This window comes from Saccopteryx leptura, chromosome 3 (assembly GCF_036850995.1).
Source record: "Saccopteryx leptura isolate mSacLep1 chromosome 3, mSacLep1_pri_phased_curated, whole genome shotgun sequence".
Taxonomy (NCBI): domain Eukaryota; kingdom Metazoa; phylum Chordata; class Mammalia; order Chiroptera; family Emballonuridae; genus Saccopteryx; species Saccopteryx leptura.
This window is the reverse complement of record NC_089505.1, coordinates 125,051,898-125,062,713: the sequence shown is the minus strand read 5'-3', so window position 1 is coordinate 125,062,713 and position 10,816 is coordinate 125,051,898. Positions and strand designations below refer to the sequence as shown.

The 10,816-nt window shown below is 35.5% G+C and overlaps 1 non-coding gene across 1 annotated transcript; it reads right to left on the bottom strand.

The window, feature by feature from the left end:
• Nucleotides 1–1,853: 1,853 nt before the first annotated feature.
• On the bottom strand, nt 1,854–1,958 carry LOC136401965 (U6 spliceosomal RNA). Its single transcript, XR_010750886.1, has one exon. It is a non-coding gene; the product is annotated as a U6 spliceosomal RNA (small nuclear RNA).
• Between the last annotated feature and the right edge of the window lie 8,858 nt (nt 1,959–10,816).

The following is a 10,816-nucleotide window of genomic DNA, read 5'->3' as shown; positions in this document are numbered from 1 at the left end:
GATATACACTTCATATACCATAAAATTCACTCCTTTAATAAGGTATAAAATTCAGTGGTTTTTTAAGTATATTTACAAAGTTGTGCAGTAATCACCACTGTCGAGTTCAAGAACATTTTCATCACCTCTAAAAGGAACTTTGTACCCATTATCAGTCATTTCCCATTTTCTGCTCCAATAGCTGCTGACAACATTTAATCTAGTTTCTGTTTTTAAAGCCTATTCTAGACATTTTAAATAAATGGACTCATGCAATGTGTTGTCTTTTGTGTCCAGCTTCTTATATTGATACCTAGCATAATGTTTTCATGGCTCATTTAGGTTGCATCATGTATCCGTATTTCATTCCATTTTACAACTAAAAATATTTCATTGTATTTATATCTCATATTTTATTTGTTCATTCATCACTTTATATCAGTTTATAAAGTACTTCCTAACTTCTTAAATGACTTTACAGTTCTCTATTGTGTAAATATACAACAGTTTATTCTAACCATTCCTCATGGATGAACATTCAGGAATTTTAGAATATCTTGGGTTGTTGCAAATAATGTTTATTTGTAGTGCTATTACAAATACTTACAAATAATGAAATACTTGTGCACCTATGTTTCCTATTTGGAAAGCATAGTTTCAGGTGAAATTCTTATCATTGTAATTGTAGGGTTAAAACATGAATGCATATGTAGTTTTGTTATGTGTTGCCAAATTCACTTCCCAGAGGTTGTACCATTATTTTATTTCCAACAGCAATGAATAGAGTACTTGTTTCCACATAGTATTCCCAACAGAGTACACTGTACATTGTTTTACTGAATTTATTTATTTTTACCAAACTTAGCATTGAGATTTTATTTTTTTACTTTGTGTTTATCTAATTTTGAATTAACTTGAACAGTTTTTGAATGATTAAAGAGCATTCTAGACTATCCAGCCACATCTGACCTGGCACAGATGAGAAAAACCCTCTAGCCAACCTTAAAACTATATTAAAAAATAAATCTTGTGTTAAGCCACTAAGTTTTTAGGTGGTTGGTTGTGCAACAAAAGTTAACTCATATAATCCAATTGGTTAACACAAATCATCTGACTGAGCTTAAATATAAGAGTCTGGATAGTGAGTCTGACTCTTGTGGGCGGAATGGCAAATTTACCTGGCAAATAACATAGATACAAGGAGCAGAGAGTAATTGTTTTTATAATTCAATCTGCCACAGTATTTTTCATTTTTCCTCTCTTTATCAAGTTTAGCATTGAAAGTTTTCCCTCTTTTATGATGTTCCGGAATAATTTAAGTATCATTGGAATTGTGATTGAGAAGTAAGTAAAATTTACCTGTCAAACCATGCTTTTTATTGAGAGACAGTTCTTTCATAATTTTCTCTATTTCTTCTACAGAAATTGATCTATTTAAGCTTTTTATCTATACTGGGGTCATATAAGTAAATTTTATTTCACTAGAAATTATACACTTTCTATAGAGTTATGCAGAATGGTCTCTCCTACTTGGTTCTAGGATTCTCTATATCAATGTTTATTTTCTATTTTCATTTCTTATTTTGCATATATGTGCTTTCTCCCACTTGATTAGGTAAACTAATGGTTTTTCTATTTTATTGACTTTCTCCAAAGAAACAGAAATTTTAATTTATTTGTTATATAGTTTCCCTGTACTCTACCTCAATAGTGTCTGCATTTGTATTTATTATGTCTTCCTTTTGTTTTCATTTGAGTTTTCTTTTTCTACTTGAGTTGAAAAATTAAGTCATATATTTTTATTCTTTTATTTTTCTCTGGTCACTACTATTATGTCACTTAGATTCTGACATCTAGACATTATTTTACTTATTTTTAATACAAAACACTTCACGAATTTGCATGTCATCTTTGCACAGAGGCCATGCTAATCTTCTCTATATTGTTCCAATTTTAGTACTATGCTGCCAAAATGAGCACTAGCCATTATTGTTTTCCAAGAAATTCTGGAATTTTCATTTGTATTTTCCTTTTCAGCCAAGAGTTATTTGCTAGAGGGTTTTAAAATTTGTAGTTGTAAGAAGCTTTCTGGTTTTTTTTTTGTTTTTTTTTTTATTGATTTCTAGTGTTCTTAAAAATGGAATAAAAGAATGTTATTTGTAATAAATATATGGTATTTGTTGAGATTTTTGTTGACTCAATATGTGACTTACTTTCATAAATGCTCATGTGCACTTGAGAAGCAGGTATATTTTCTACTATCAGAGTGTGAATTTTTTTTTTTTTTTTTTCTGAAGCTGGAAACGGGAGGGACAGTCAGACAGACTCCCGCATGCGCCCCACCGGGATCCACCCAGCACGCCCACCAGGGGCGACGCTCTGCCCACCAGGGGGCGATGCTCTGCCCCTCCGGGGCGTCGCTCTGCCCACCAGAGTCACTCTAGCGCCTGGGGCAGAGGCCAAGGAGCCATCCCCAGCGCCCGGGCCATCTTTGCTCCAATGGAGCCTCGGCTGCGGGAGGGGAAGAGAGAGACAGAGAGGAAGGAGAGGGGGAGGGGTGGAGAAGCAGATGGACGCTTCTCCTATGTGCCCTGGCCGGGAATCAAACCCGGAACTTCTGCACGCCAGGGCGACGCTCTACCACTGAGCCAACCGGCCAGGGCCAGAGTGTGAATTTTGATATATGCATTAGAGCTACATACTTATTATATTTTTTTAGGACTTTTTTATTCTTACATCTTTTGTTTAAATTGCCATGTCTTGAATTAAGAATCATATGTTATAGATTCATACAATTAGTGTGTTTCTATTTTTTTTTATTTCACCTCTTTTAAGTACAAATTTATGAAGGTAAATTATTTATGAAGTTGTGGTGTTAGTTGGTTCATATAATTTCTAACTTTTATACTTCATTGTTGCTTTAAGCATAGGAAGTATCCTTCTTTGCTTCATTTAATGTTTTTGGCATGAATTCTACTTTGATATTAGAATCATATACCTTGCTTTCTTGTTGTTTGTATTTGCCTGGTATGTCTGTCCATCCTTTTATTTTTAAGCTTTCTGGCTCACTGTATTTTAGATATGTCTCTTAAATAAAGCATATATTGACCTTTGTTTTACCCTGAAATTGAAAATCTTTCTTTATTTAGGTGAATTAAGTCCATTTACATTTTTTTTTTTTTGATCCCTTGGAGAATCATTTTTTACTTTTTATTGAATTTATTGACATTGGTTAATAAAATTATATAGGCTTCAGGTGTACAATTCTATAATCCATCATCTGTGTATTATATTATGTGTTCACTACCCCAAGTCAAGACTGCTTCCATCACCCTTTATCCTCACTTTATCCTCCTCTATCTTCCCCCACCCCTTTTTCTCTCTGGCAGTCACCATACTGTTGTATGTCTCCAGGAATTTTTTGTTTGATTGTTCTGCTTAGTCCTTATCCTTTTTCACCAGCTCCACAGTCCCACTTATATTTATTGATATGACGTATGTATTTGATCTCAACTGAAATAATACAAAGTATATTTCCTGACCACAGTTGAAATAGCCCATAGGTCAGACAAGAAGTCACAAAGGAAATTAGAAATATGTTTAATTGACTGAAAAAAAAACAACATATCAGAATTTGTGGCATTCAGGGAAATTTGAGAAACTGTTTCTTTTAGAAACAAGGAATGTCTTGAATCAATAATCTAAGCTTCCACTTTAGGAAATAGAGGAAAACTAAACCAAAAGGAAGCATAAAGAAGAAAATAAGAATGTTAAGAGCAGAAATCAGTGAAATTGAAAATAGAGAAACTAAAAATAATGAAGCCAAAGCTGGTTCTTTGAAAAGTTCAGTATAGTTGATATATTCAATTGATCAAAATACATAAATGAAAGGGAGAGCAGATAGTAATTGCCAATACTGGAATGTAAGAGGCAACATAACTACATATGCTACAGACATAAAAAAAATACAAGACGATATTACAACCAATTTATTTTCAACAGGTTTAACAACGAAAATAAAATTCACATATTCTTTAAAAGATATAAACTACCAAAGCTTACTAAATAAGAAATAGACTGCCTAATAGTCCTATATCTGTTTTTAGATTTGAATTTATAGGTAAAACTTTGCCACGAAGAAGTCTCCAGGCCTAGAAGTCTTCACTGGTGAATTCTACCAAACATTTAAGAAAGTTATAATGCCACTTGACCAGGTGGTGGCGCAGTGGATAGAACGTTGTCCTGGGATACTGAGGACCCAGATCAGTTTCAAGAACCTGAGTTCTCCAGCTTGAGCACAGGCTCACCAGTTTGAGCACAGGGTCACAGGCTTGAACGTGGGATCATAGACATGACCCCATGGTTGCTGCCTTGAGCAAGGGGACACTGGCTCAACTGGAGCCAACCCCCATGCCGGTCAAGGCACATATGAAAAAGCAATCAATGAAAAACTAAGGTGCTGCAACTATGAGTTGATGCTTCTCATCTCTCTCCTTTCTTGTCTCTGTTTCTGTCTGTCCTTTTCTCTCTCTCTCTCTCTCTCTCTCTCTCTCTCTCTAAAAATTAAATTTAATTAAATTTAAAAAAGAAAGAAAAAGTTATAATACCAGTTCTATATAAATTCTTTCAGAAAACAAATAAAGAGGGAGCACTTCCCAATTCATTTTATGAGGTCAGCATTACTCCAGTAGTAAAACCAGAAAATGATGTATGTTAGTCCATTTGTGCTACTATAATATAACAAAGTATCACAGACTGGTTGACTTATAAACAACAAAAATTTATTTTTTACAGCTCTGGAGACTGGGAAGTCCAAGATCAAGTCTCTGGCAGATTTATTGTCTGGTGAAGGCCCACTGTGAGGTTCACTGTGAAAGGGGTTAGAGAGCTCTGTGGGGGTCTCTTTAATCAGAGCCCTAATCCCATGCATGAGACTGGTTTAGGCCCCTTCTCCTAATACCATCACATTGAGTATTAGGTTTCAACATATGAATATTAGAAAGACACAAATATTCCACCTATAGCAAGATATTAAGAGGAAAAAAACTATAAACCAACACAAATCATGAATATACACACTAAAATCTTTAACAAAAAATAGCATATCAAATCCAGCAACTTGTAGGAAGTATAATACATCATAACCAAGTGGTGTCTTTCTTAGGAATGCAAAGGTGTTTCAATATTTGAAAATCAGTGTAATTCACCCCCTTAACAGACTAAAAAATATCACCTCAATAAAAGCAGAAAAAAACATTTGACAAATTCCGTATCTGTATTATTTTTTGAAAAAAAAAATATAAACAAATAAGTATAGAAAGAAACTTCCTTAACCTGATAAAGGGGATCTATGAAAAATCTAGATCTAGCATCGTGGTAAAAGATTGAGTGTTTTCCTCCTAAGATCAGGAATAAGACAAGGATGTTCACTCTCATTACTTTTTTTCAACTTAGTATTGGAGGTCATAGCCAGTTCAGGAAGACAAGAAAAAGAAATAAAAGACATAGATTTGAAAGAAAAAATAAGCCTGTTTGTATTTATAAACAACAAAGTTATGTTGAAAATCCAAAAACATCTACAAACAACAACAAAAAACCCCTAAAATAATTAGTGAGTTTAGTCAGTTTGCAGGATATAAGGCTAGTTTACAAAAGTCATTTTATTTCTCTGTGCTAGCAATAAACAATTGTTAACTGAAATGAAAACAGCATAAAAATGTGAAATACTTAGGTACAAGTCTAGTATGCAAGATCCGAATACTGAAAGTGGCAAAATAATAATAAATGAAAATTTAAACCTAAATAAGTAGAGAGATAGTCATGGTCAAAAGATTCAAAAAATGGTTGAGATGTCAATTCTCCTCAAATTGATTTACTAATTCAAAATAATTCCAATCATTTTTGAGAATTTGACATGTTAATTCTAACATTTGAAAATTAATGCAAAAATGAAAGGACCTGAAATAGTAAAATTAAATTTGAAAATAATAGTTGGAGAAGTCATACTACTTGATTTTAACTTATTATAAAGCTATAGTAAAATAAAAGAAAGAAAATGACTATGGCAGTCAAGAAAAAGCTATAGTAATCAAGACAGTGTAAGATTTACATAATGATAGACATATAGATCAATGGTATGAAATTAAAAGAATTAGACCTATATATATATGGTCAATTGATTTTTTTAAACAAACATGTTAAGATAATTCAGTGGTTATGGATAGTATTTTCAACAAATAATCCTGGAACAAGTGAATATACATACACAAGGAGAAAAAAAAAGTCAACCCTTATCTCACACCATATATAAAAATTTGTTTGAAATGTAAATTAGGTCACAGACCTAAATGTAAGATTATAAACTATAAAACTTGTAGGAGAAAAACTTTATTTCCCTGGTTTAGGCAATGATTTCTTGGATCACACAAAGCATGAAGAAGCAGAGAAGATGCCTAACCAGGCGGTGGCGCAGTGGATCGAGTGTTGGACTGGGATGCGGAGGACCCAGGTTCGAGACCCCGAGGTCACCAGCTTGAACGTGGGCTCATCTGGTTTGAGCAAAGCTCACCAGCTCGGACCCAAGGTTGCTGGCTCAAGCAAGGGGTTACTCGGTCTGCTGAAGGCCCATGGTCAAGGCACATATGAGAAAGCAATCAATGAACAACTAAGGTGTCGTAACGAAAAACTGATGATTGATGCTTCTCATCTCTCTCCGTTCCTGTCTGTCCCTATCTATCCCTCCCTATGGATCTCTCTCTGTCTCTGTAAAACAACAACAAACAAACAAACAAACAAAAAAAAAAAAAAAAAAAGGAGGCCTCTGTCAGTCTTCCTTGTCACAATTCCCCTAAACAGTGATTTTCAATGGGTATGCTGCAAGAATTTTTAAAACATGCAATATCTATTGAGTCAGGGGCACTGACCTCTTTTCCCTTAGAATATCAAACAGAAAAATGACAACAGACAACACAATAGTCATCCCTTGTGAATGCCCTGTTTTGAACTATAAATATATATATAGATCATATAATAGAGTTGTATCTTATTGGTCACATCACCCAATCAGGTTGTGCCTAGTTGGTTAATTCTTAGTACCAGAAATCCTTATACTGTATACAAGTATAAGCACCTGATTTTTTAAAAGTCACTTTGTTATTTATTTGTTTATTTATTTTCTTGGAGGGTTGAATCTTTTATTTTGTTATATTTTTAATTGAATTTATTGGGGTGACACTGGATAACATAATTATACACGTTTCAGGTGCCTAACTCTACAACACATCTCTGTACTCCATATTGTTTGTTCACCCACCCAAGTCATGTCTTTGCCTATCACTATTTATCACACCTACACCCTATTATTGTTTTTATAAATCAATTAAAATTATACTTATTTTTTCAGTAATTAGCTTATGTGTGCCATGAGATGAACAAGGTTGAAAAGCACTGGCCCAGCCTAAGCATTGTCTTTTGTCTTCCCTTTTAAGTCTCTTTAAAACTAAAACTTGCCTGACCAGGCGGTGGTGCAGTGGCTAGAGCATCAGCCTGGGATGCAGAGGACCCAGGTTCGAAACCCTGAGGTTGCTTATTTGAGCACAAGCTCATCCAGCTTGAGTGCGGGTCATTGGCTTGAGCATGGGCTAATAGACATGACCCCATGGTGGCTGGCTTGAGCCCAAAGGTCACTGGCTTGAGTCCAAGGTCACTGACTTGAGCAAGGGGTCACTGGTTCTGCTGTAGCCCCTGGTCAAGGCACATATGAGAAAAGAATAAACAACTAAGGAGCTGCAATGAAGAACTGGTGCTTCTCATTTCTCTTCCTTCCTGTCTGTCCCTATCTGTCTCTCTCTCTCACTAAAAAAATAAAATAACTAAAACTAAAACTTAAGTGCTATGGAATGAATTGTGTCCTCCCACACCCCTCAAATAATGTTGCAATGTGATTTTATTTGGAAATTATTCTTAGCAGATGATGAAGTTAAGGTGAGGTTATTAAGTTGGGCCTCAATTCATTGTAACTGGTGTCCTTATAAAAGGAGAATTGAGGACACAGAGGCAAAAACACACACACATATAGAGCAGAGATAATGTGAAGACACAGGAGGAATATCATCTGCAAGCTATGGAATGCCTGAGGTGTTCATAGGTGAAAGGAATGGAAGAGTCTCACTCAGCCCTCAGAAGAAACCAACTGATTTCAGGCTTCTAGCATTTAGAAGTGTGAGAACAAATGTCTGTTGTTTAAGCCACCTAGTTGTGGTACTTTGCTATGGCAGCCCCAGGAAGCTAACAAGATAGGGATCAGTGAATGCTCCCCAGAGCATCTGGCATTAGCACTCACTTTCCCTCATTTTTTATCTCTGTAGATATCTCTTACTTTCTCACCAGAGCAACGCTGCATTCCAAAGTATGTTTTATTTTATTTTTATTTTTTCCTTTATTATTATTACTTTTTTTAATTAAGTGAGAGGCTGGAAGGCAGAGAGACAGCCTCCAGCATGTGCCCTATCTGGGACCCACTTGGCAAGACACTTACTTACTGGGCGATGCTCTGCCTATCGAAGGCTGTTGCTCCGTTGCTTGGCAACTGAGCTATTTTAGTACCTGAAGAAGGGCCTTGATGCCATCCACCCTCAGCACTGGGAACCAACTTGCTCGAATGAGCCATGGCTGCAAGAGGTGGGTAAGAGAGAAGAGAAAGAGAGAGGAGGGAGGGATGGAGAAGCACATGGTCCCTTCTGCAATGTGCCCTGACCAGAATTGAACCTGAAACTTCCACATGCCAGGCCAACACTCTACTGCTGAACCAATCAGCCAGGGCCTCCAAAGTATGTTTTTAAAAGTATCTTATTTGTTTCGTTTTCAAAAGATTTTTTTAAAAAGGAAATCTAGTCTTCAATTTGCTGTTAATGTAAGTCTACTTGCCTCTTCTAGAGTGACTTTTTTGATAATGGTGTTTCATTTCTCTCAGGTACTTATTACTTTCCAAGTCTAATTTATTATTATTTTTATTATTTTGCCTTCATTATGCCTCATATTCTATTATACTCTGTTTATGGTATTTTTCTCATTAAATTGCTAGTTTCTTGAAGGTTGAGAGTGTCTTACTCACCTTTTAATACTCAGCATATAGAAAAATACCTCACATTTAATAGGTATTTAATAAGTGTGATTATTATTTTTTAAGTTATAGTCTTCCCCCCTCCCCCTTTTTTTGTATTTTTTGGAAGTTAGAAGGGGGCAGGGAGGCAGTTGGACTCCCGCATGTGCCCGACCAGGATCCACCGGGCATGCCCACCAGGGGGCGTTGCTTCGCTGCAGCTGGAGCCATTGTAGCGCCTGAGACGGAGGCCATGGAGCCATCCTCAGCACCCGGGCCAACTTTGTTCCAGTGGAGCCTTGGCTGCTGGAGAGGAAGAGAGAGATAGAGAGAAAGGAGAGGGAGAAGGGTGGAGAAGCAGATGGGTGCTTCTCCTGTGTGCCCTGGCCAGGAATTGAACCCAGGACTTCCACACGCCAGGCTGATGCTCCATCGCTGAGCCAGCCAGCCAGGGCTAATAAGTGTGATTATTAAACTGAATGTATCTGTATATTGGTCACATGCATAAGTATATGAATTACATGAAGTGATGGCTTTAATTCTTAAATCACAGTTTTTATTCTTAACCACAGATGTCTGTTACTCAAGGTTATGGTCACTTAGGAGGGATTTTCTTTTCTTTCTATTAATATGACTAAAAGTCTTACATGTATGACCTTCCAAGTCTCCCAGAATATGAAATAACTTACTAATAAATATTATTCCTAATTATTAGAACCCTATAACATAAATAGTACTGTCTCCATTTTACAAATGAGTAAAGAGGATTAGAAAGATTAAGTGCATATTTCAAGGTGAGATACATAGTAAGTACAGTACGAGGGTTAGAATTAGTTTATTTGACTGTAAAACTAGTCATTCACTATCTTACACTGACTTTCTATAGATCCCATCATGTACTAATTGTGAAACTTCTAGCTATTTTTCTATCCCCACTTGAATCATATTCTCTTATTTCAAAATAATGAAAGCTACCTTTCAAAATTCCTGCATTTGCATGCTTTTTATATTTTATACCCATGTAGTCACTTTCTATTGTTCAACTGATATAATAATATCTATTAGCTATAAACAACCTCAGAGCATACATGCTAGAAAAACAGTTAATTATTTAAAGGTGGCTTTTCCTTTTTCTTCTCAGTAAGGGAAGTTTTCCACTGTACTATATTTAAATCCATATCATAAGCCTCCTAATAAGACTTTCCCTAATAAGGCTGCTTTTTGGGTGCAATCTGTACCACATACTGCCATGCACTTGCTCATGCCTTGCTGCATTCCAGCTGTTATGTGTATGCCATATGTAAACTTTATTTACCCAAATAGTTTTTGGTAATTTTCTGTTTCTTTGTATTCCTCATAATAATAGATGCCATTTATTAAAGGCTTACTAAGTACCAGGAAATTTATACACATTTCATTTTTTATTTACAATAACATGGCAAATTAGGTATTATTACCCTTATTTACAGATGTGGGAAGTCTCAGATATAATTAGTGTCAAGGTTGTAAACCTGTTAATTGACTATAATGATGGGTCCTTAATGTGAGATTGCTGAGTTGACTGATTTGTGGCAATTTCCCTGAAAGAGCTTTCCATGTGGCCATAATGAAGCTAAAAAAAAAAAAAAAAAGACATGGATTTTTATCCTTATGCTATAAATGACCAGCCTGTGACCATGAGCAAGTTACATAGCATCATTAAATCTGAGTTACCCAATTTGTAAAATGAGAGAATAA